The sequence below is a fragment of the Thalassophryne amazonica genome, chromosome 18 (genome assembly GCF_902500255.1).
Source record: "Thalassophryne amazonica chromosome 18, fThaAma1.1, whole genome shotgun sequence".
Lineage (NCBI taxonomy): Eukaryota > Metazoa > Chordata > Actinopteri > Batrachoidiformes > Batrachoididae > Thalassophryne > Thalassophryne amazonica.
In genome coordinates, this window is record NC_047120.1 from 52863044 (window position 1) to 52870740 (window position 7697).

Genomic DNA, 7697 nt, shown 5'->3' on the forward strand with positions numbered 1-7697 from the left:
AAAGTAATGTGACCTGCTGTCAATAGATCATACTTTTGATAAGCCTATGATAACTGTATTTCGGGAGAACTTTTCATAATGCTTCTTATAGTGTTAAAATGTATGTGTCTCCTGGTGCACATTGATCGGTTAAGGGACAAAAAAAAAAAAAACACTGTCACAGCAGGCTTAATTTTTTCCCCCTTTGATACCTGGTGGTGGTCTGGTCTTGGTTAAAAATGCCCGGCCTGAAAAATTTCTTCAGTCCAGCCCTGCATTATGGGGTGTTGTGAGTAGAATTTTGAGGGGTTAAAAAAAGAATCCACTCCATTTTGGAATAAGGCTGTAACATAACAAAATGTGAAAAAAGTGAAGTGCTGTGAATACTTTCTCAGTGTAACGCATATCCCTGTTTAAACACAGGGCACAGGTAGACTAAGCTTGTGATTTACAGGTATTGTTGTGTGGGCCGCTGAAGAGGAGGTACTGCTGGCCCACCACCACCAGAGGGCGCCCTGCCTGGAGTGCGGGCTCCAGGCACCAGAGGGCGCTGCCGCCTCACAGGAGCAGCCGGGGTGACAGCTGTCACTTATCACCAACGACAGCTGTCATCAATCACCAGATCTACAGAGGTATATCAGCAAGACGGCATCCCCACCTCATTGCCGAGATATCGCTCTACTAAGGAGGTAATATTCTCAGCTGACTGTGTTTGTTGACAGGAATATCTGTTACTTGTGTGAGTTGGACAGTATTCATTCTGTTCCTTTTTTCGACGAGAGGTGGAGGTGGTTTCCCACCATACGTGTTGCTGGGTGCACACGCACCCGCTTCTAACTGTGTTTGCTCCTCGCCAGCAGTACCAGATCCGACACGCGGAGGCAGTGGCCACCTGGGAGTTCGGGACTTGGCGGCTCCAGTATTCCCGGGGTTCGGTGGCGGAGGAAATCGTGTGGTTCCGGTTCGACTTCGGACCGATGTCTCCTATCTTCGAGCCTGCCCACATGACATCTTGTATTTGACTTCATTCACTATTGTAATCTGTTGTTGTTGTGCATTTTCACAACAGTAAAGTGTTGTATTTGGCTTTATCCATTGTCCGTTCATTTGCGCCCCCTGTTGTGGGTCCGTGCTCCTACACTTTCCCAACAGGATGTCTCGGCCATCGTCATGGATCCCGAGGGGCGTCAACCGGCTGTTGAACGGCCAATGGAAGAACAGGGCGCACAGGCGTCCGCAGGAGGAATGATCGGTGAGTTGCAGCGAATCCTCACCGCTTTCACGGCTCGGATGGATTTAATGACCGAGCAGAACGTCCTCCTTAACCGCAGGGTGGAGGCTCTCGCCGCACAGGTGGAAGCGCGCCCTCAGGGCGATGCTGCGGCTCTCCCTCCTGTCGACCCTGTGCGTAACAGTGACATTCCACAGGTCGTTCAACGACCCCTCCCACCATCCCCGGAAGCATACATAAGCCCGCCAGAGCCGTACGACGGTTGTGTGGAGACGTGCGCTGATTTCCTTATGCAGTGTTCGCTCGTCTTCGCACAACGTCCCGTTATGTACGCGACTGATGCTAGTAAAGTAGCTTATGTCATAAATTTGCTTCGTGGTGAGGCACGCGCTTGGGCTACAGCGCTCTGGGAGCAGAATTCACGGCTCCTTCAGGTGTATGATGGGTTTGTGAGGGAGTTCAGAACAGTGTTCGATCACCCAAATAGAGGTGAGACCGCTTCAGCCGTGCTGCTGTCAATGAGACAGGGGCGCCGGAGTGCAGCTGCCTATGCAGTCGACTTCCGCATCGCGGCTGCAAGGTCCGACTGGAATAGCACTGCCCTCCGCGCCGCCTTTGTAAACGGACTGTCACTGGTTCTAAAGGAGCACCTGGTGGCTAAGGACGAACCGCGGGATTTAGATGGGCTTATCGATCTCGTCATATGATTAGACAATTGGTTAGAAGAACGCCGTCGGGAATGAGACGAAGGGCGTGGCCGGGCACGCGTCGTTCCTCTCCCTTCCGGTTCCGACCGCGTTCCGCCCTCCCCACGCTCCACGGCCCCTGCGCTCCGTGTGGTGACAGCTCCCCCTGCTGACGAAGCTATGGACACGAGCAGGGCCACATTTAGGGCACCAGATAGACAGAGGAGGCTGGCCCGCGGAGCGTGTTTTGTTTGTGGCTCGATAGAGCATCAGGTAAGAGACTGCCCCGAGCGGTTAAACGCCAACGCCCGCCCCTAGAAACTGGGCTAGGGGTGGGCCGAGACATTCACGTGGGACACACCCACATTGCCACACGACTCCCAGTTACAATCCTTTATGAGGATTTAACCCTGAAGGCCCCAGCACTGGTGGACACGAGCTCTGAAGGGAATCTGTTAGACAGCAGATGGGCCAGGGAGATAGGGCTCCCTCTGGTGGCTCTTACCTCGCCTGTGCAGGTACGGGCACTAGATGGCTCCCTCCTCCCTCCAATCACACACAGGACACCACCAGTAACTCTGGTGGTGTCAGGAAATCACCGGGAGGAGATTGAGTTTTTTGTGACTCCAACTACCTCCCGTGTGATTTTAGGGTTCCCTTGGATGTTAAAACACAATCCCCGGATCGATTGGCCGTCCGGGGTAGTGGTTCAGTGGAGCGAGACCTGCCATCGGGTATGTTTAGGTTCCTCGGTTCCTCCCGGTTCCCAGGCTAAGGAGGAGGTCAGAGTCCCACCCAATCTAGGGACGGTGCCGGTGGAGTACCACGACCTTGTGGATGTATTCAGCAAGGATCTGGCGCTCACCCTTCCCCCCCACCGTCCGTACGATTGTGCCATTGATTTGGTTCCAGGCGGTGAGTTCCCGTCCAGCAGGCTGTACAACCTCTCACGGCCTGAGCGCGAATCAATGGAGACCTACATCCGGGACTCTTTAGCCGCCGGGTTGATCCGGAATTCCACCTCCCCGATGGGTGCAGGTTTCTTTTTTGTGGGTAAAAAAGATGGCGGACTTCGTCCATGCATTGATTACAGGGGACTGAACGAAATCACGGTTCGTAATCGATACCCGTTGCCCCTGTTGGATTCGGTGTTCACGCCCCTGCATGGAGCCCGAATATTCACCAAACTGGATCTTAGAAATGCGTATCACCTGGTTCGGATCCGGAAGGGAGACGAGTGGAAGACGGCATTTAACACCCCCTTAGGTCACTTTGAGTACCTGGTCATGCCGTTCGGTCTTACAAACGCCCCCGCGACGTTCCAAGCTTTGGTTAATGATGTCTTGCGGGACTTCCTGCACCGATTCGTCTTCGTGTATCTAGGCGATATACTCATCTTTTCTCCGGATCCTGAGACCCATGTCCGACATGTACGTCAGGTCCTGCAGCGGTTGTTGGAGAACCGGCTGTTTGTGAAGGGCGAGAAGTGTGAGTTCCACCGCACATCTTTGTCCTTCCTGGGATTTATCATCTCCTCCAACTCCGTCGCTCCTGATCCGGCCAAGGTTGCGGCGGTGAGAGACTGGCCCCAACCCACAAGCCGTAGGAAGCTGCAACAGTTCCTCGGCTTTGCTAATTTCTACAGGAGGTTCATTAAGGGCTACAGTCAGGTAGCTAGCCCCCTGACAGCACTGACCTCACCAAAAGTCCCCTTCACCTGGTCGGATCATTGCGATGCCGCGTTCAAGGAGTTGAAACGGCGCTTCTCGTCTGCACCCGTTCTGGTGCAGCCCGATCCTAGCCGCCAGTTAGTGGTTGAAGTGGACGCCTCTGACTCAGGGATAGGAGCTGTGCTGTCCTAGAGCGGGAAGACCGATAAGGTCCTTCACCCGTGTGCCTATTTTTCCCGCAGGTTAACCCCGGCCGAACGGAACTATGACGTCGGCAATCGAGAACTCCTTGCGGTGAAAGAGGCTCTAGAAGAGTGGAGACATCTGTTGGAGGGAACGTCCGTGCCATTCACGGTTTTCACTGACCACCGAAACCTGGAGTATATCAGGACCGCCAAGCGGCTGAATCCCAGGCAAGCCCGCTGGTCACTGTTCTTCAGACGTTTTGACTTCCGGATCACCTACCGTCCCGGGACCAAAAACCAGAGGTCGGATGCTTTGTCCCGGGTACATGAAGACGAAGTCAAAACGGAGTTGTCGGATCCACCGGAACCCATCATCCCGGAGTCCACTATCGTGGCCACCCTCACCTGGGACGTAGAGAGAACCGTCCGGGAGGCCCTGGCACGAAGCCCGGACCCCAGAACTGGACCAAAGAATAGACTTTACGTCCCACCAGAAGCTAGGGCTGCGGTCCTGGACTTCTGTCACGGCTCTAAGCTCTCCTGTCATCCAGGGGTGCGAAGAACCGTGGCAGTTGTCCGGCAGCGCTTCTGGTGGGCGTCCCTAGAGGCCGACGTCCGGGAGTATATCCAGGCCTGTACCACCTGCGCCAGGGGCAAGGCCGACCATCGCAAGGCTTCGGGATTGTTACAGCCGCTGCCCGTGCCTCATCGCCCCTGGTCCCACATCGGCCTGGATTTTGTCACGGGCCTCCCGCCGTCCCAGGGCAACACCACCATTCTCACGATAGTGGACCGATTCTCCAAGGCGGCCCACTTCGTGGCCCTCCCGAAGCTCCCAACAGCCCAGGAGACAGCGGACCTCCTGGTCCACCACGTCGTCCGGCTGCATGGGATTCCAACAGACATTGTCTCCGATTGCGGTCCCCCAGTTCTCCTCGCACGTCTGGAGGAGCTTCTGCCGGGAACTGGGGGCCACGGTCAGTCTCTCATCCGGGTATCATCCCCAAACCAACGGGCAAGCAGAACGGGCCAATCAAGAGATGGAGCAGACCCTGCGTTGCGTGACAGCTGCGCACCCGGCGGCCTGGAGTACCCATCTGGCCTGGATCGAGTATGCCCACAACAGCCAAGTGTCGTCCGCCACCAGCCTCTCCCCTTTTGAGGTGTGTCTGGGGTATCAGCCCCCGTTGTTCCCGGTGGTTGAGGGAGAGGTCGGTGTGCCCTCGGTCCAGGCCCACCTGCGGAAGTGCCGTCGGGTGTGGCGTGCCGCCCGTTCTGCTTTGCTGAGGGCCCGGATGAGGACAAAGGCCCATGCAGACCGGCGGCGGACCCCGGCTCCTAAGTATCGTCCTGGGCAGGAAGTGTGGTTGTCAACCAAGGACATTCCACTGCAAGTAGCCTCCCCAAAATTACAGGAACGGTACATAGGTCCATTTAAGATTCTCAAGGTCATCAGTCCCGCCGCAGTGAGGCTTCAGCTTCCGGCCTCACTGCGGATCCATCCCGTGTTCCACGTGTCCAGGATTAAACCGCATCACACCTCACCCCTCTGCACTCCGGGTCCGACACCACCTCCTGCCCGGATCATCGATGGCGAGCCGGCTTGGACAGTGCGCCGGCTTTTGGATGTCTGACGGATGGGCCAGGGCTTCCAGTATTTGGTGGACTGGGAGGGGTACGGCCCCGAAGAACGCTCCTGGGTGAAGAAGAGCTTCATCCTGGACCCGGCCCTCCTGGCCGACTTCTACCGCCGCCACCCGGACAAGCCCGGTCGGGCGCCAGGAGGCGCCCGTTGAGGGGGGGGTCCTGTTGTGTGGGCCGCTGAAGAGGAGGTACTGCTGGCCCACCACCACCAGAGGGCGCCCTGCCTGGAGTGCGGGCTCCAGGCACCAGAGGGCGCTGCCGCCTCACAGGAGCAGCCGGGGTGACAGCTGTCACTTATCACCGACGACAGCTGTCATCAATCACCAGATCTACAGAGGTATATCAGCAAGACGGCATCCCCACCTCATTGCCGAGATATCGCTCTACTAAGGAGGTAATATTCTCAGCTGACTGTGTTTGTTGACAGGAATATCTGTTACTTGTGTGAGTTGGACAGTATTCATTCTGTTCCTTTTTTCGACGAGAGGTGGAGGTGGTTTCCCACCATACGTGTTGCTGGGTGCACACGCACCTGCTTCTAACTGTGTTTGCTCCTCGCCAGCAGTACCAGATCCGACACGCGGAGGCAGTGGCCACCTGGGAGTTCGGGACTTGGCGGCTCCAGTATTCCCGGGGTTCGGTGGCGGAGGAAATCGTGTGGTTCCGGTTCGACTTCGGACCGATGTCTCCTATCTTCGAGCCTGCCCACATGACATCTTGTATTTGACTTCATTCACTATTGTAATCTGTTGTTGTTGTGCATTTTCACAACAGTAAAGTGTTGTATTTGGCTTTATCCATTGTCCGTTCATTTGCGCCCCCTGTTGTGGGTCTGTGCTCCTACACTTTCCCAACAGGTATTACAGGTTGTGTCAACTGATTCTCATGTGGCTAAATGAGCGCTGGTCTTTGTGATTGTACAGGTCAAAACCATATAATCTAAAGGCAAACAATGATGACCTGAGGCGCAAAAGTGTCATTCTGTCTGGGATCAAGTTTCAGCACCTCAGTTTACAAGATTTTCAAATACAACATCTGACAGCATTATATTGTTCCACTGTGTACCACTGCCATCTGTGAGGTTGCTTTGGGAGTTTGGTAAGGTTAGACCCATGTGAAACGCCTTGAGGCAGCTTTGTTGTGATTTATAAATAAAATGAATGCTGCAGAAATAAAAATAAATTGAATTCCATCATGATTTTGCAGTTTTTAATGGGTTGTTTTCAACAATCTTCAATATAATTATATAAAGTAAATAAATGCACCAGAAATATATTATGCCACAAAAGTGACTTTATTATATTTTATGCTTATTTTTTGTATTATTTTAATCAAACATTCCAAGAAATACACAGAATGGTTTTCTCCAGTCCTGTTGTGTATACAGTAATTGTTCCTGTATTTACTGTATGCATATACCATCACTCTACTTGCACCTGTCCAACAGCTTTCTGTTTTTCACGCGACAATCACATGTCGCCACTGCTCATTGATGCATATCCTGTTTATGTTATCACTTTTATCAAAATGTTACACATTCAAACAAACAGAAAATTCTCTTCCAGGAATTAAAGATAAATGCATGGAAACACTGACAATGAAAGGGCCTATGTGAATCTTAAACTTTAGGAAACTTCTATTTCTACAAGCCCTCTGGTGGCTGAAAAGTCCGATGTGGGATGCACAAGACCTGTTACACTTGGGGCAAATGAACACTTGAGTAGGCTGGGCTTGTGCTGCTGCCCACTCTTTCTGTCTTTGACGCTTCTGGCGTGAGGCCTCACTTCTTTCTGCCTCAAACTTCAGGCTGGTGGATTTGATGCTGGAACGCCAGCTGAGTCTATCTGTAGCTAGATGCTGCCATGACTGATGCTGAATGCCTGCAAGGGAGAGCTGTTTCTTCAGCTGGTGCTTATAGCGCTTTTTGGGGGCCCCTTGGTTTCGTCTCCCTTCCTTGAGCTTGCCAAAGAGAATTAATTTCGGCATGCGTGTATCATCCATCCTGGCTACGTGGCCTGCCCAACAAAGCTGTTGTTTGAGTATAATAGACTCCATGCTGGGCAATTTGACTCTGGTAAAGATGTCCTCATTTGAGACGTAGTCCTGCCACTTGATCCCGAAGATGTTTCGGAGACAACGCTGATCAAAGCGTTCCAGTAATCTGTGTTATGTGTCGACGCAAGTTGAGGAGCGGACCTGCGTCAGACAGAACCCAGCGCTAAAAATAACCAGAAAGCGGTTCCAACAACAGAAACAATTTATTTTTCACCTGTGCATAATAATGTGTACAAAACTAAAAGAA